Below are 1,186 nucleotides of genomic sequence, written 5' to 3' on the forward strand. Positions count from 1 at the left end.
GCCACTTCCTTATCTACGCTATTTACTTTCCTCCCCTCGTGGGAAGTAGCAAGAGCCTTTATCTAATCTACTATTGAACCATCTCACCTGAAAGTCTGTCGCTACCTTAAGGCATGCCTTGACTCCAAGAGCTAACTCGATGGGACTTGCTTTCCTAAAGAGAAGACGAAGAGGATGACACTGGGGATCGTTCTTACTTAAATAAATTCCCATGAGCTGCCTTGAGCTGGTAACTCCAAAATCGATGATTCTTGGCCACTGACTTACTGCTTTCACTCAAATGCCACTGATGCGTAAGACATTGAGTTGGACTACTTTCCTTCTGGTAATGCCTTTCCCTGTGGTCACCTTGCCCTTCTACTTACCGGCTTGGCTATTTCGAAGGATTCGCTTCGGCGGGTGATTGAACTAAAAAAGAATTCTTGAAAGTGGCACTCCTTCCTTGCTTCTTACCCCGTAGCGGGATCTTTTTTGACAATCGGTCGTAGATTCCCTGGCTTGGCTAGGAACCTAGTCCTTTCTTGTGACAACAGAAGAGAAGGAATTTCCTTCTTGTCCAATACCAACTATGATTTCCACGAAATGCTAGTCGAATCCGTATGCCCAAACCACATAAGATAAGTTAAGCAGCTAGATCGATTCCAAATGATTAGTAGCTGATGCAGAAAAAAGAAGAACAGCTTCTTCTTCTATGATGACATCTGCAGCAGATTCAATGGCCTCGGTTTACACATTCTTGACTTGAAAAAAAGAGTTTGAAGGATTCTCGTCAGAAGGTCAGGTCAGAAGTGGATTCCCTTTCTGGGATACGATACTAGGCTATGATTCCCGGAGAGAGAGAGAACTCTTATAAGAAAATGGGCCTTGAGCCTGCTTCATCGCCTTGACTTGATTCGGGTAAGTCAAAGTAAGGACTTTGCTTTTTCAAATCCCAGACAGGAAGGAAGTCGAAAAAAGATCTGCTTCAGTTGATCCTGAAGCAGAAGAAGAGACCTTTTCCCCTTGGGGAATGAAAAAGATCATATTTCTAAAAATGAAATAAGACGTGTTCACTCTGTAAGAGCCCTTGGTCTTAGTCTTAAAGAGAAGGAAGCCGGCAATAGCACGATGATAGCAAAGAGCAAAGAAAGCTAAGCGCGCAGAGAGAGCATCATATAGCGCGAAAGAGTCCAAATACAAGAAAGGC

The 1,186-nt window shown here is 43.6% G+C and overlaps 1 pseudogene; it reads left to right on the plus strand.

The window, feature by feature from the left end:
• LOC118482264 overlaps positions 1 to 260 on the plus strand; it is a 1,635-nt pseudogene extending 1,375 nt beyond the window's left edge.
• The last annotated feature ends 926 nt before the right edge of the window (positions 261 to 1,186 follow it).

Source organism: Helianthus annuus, chromosome 1 (genome assembly GCF_002127325.2).
Source record: "Helianthus annuus cultivar XRQ/B chromosome 1, HanXRQr2.0-SUNRISE, whole genome shotgun sequence".
NCBI lineage: Eukaryota > Viridiplantae > Streptophyta > Magnoliopsida > Asterales > Asteraceae > Helianthus > Helianthus annuus.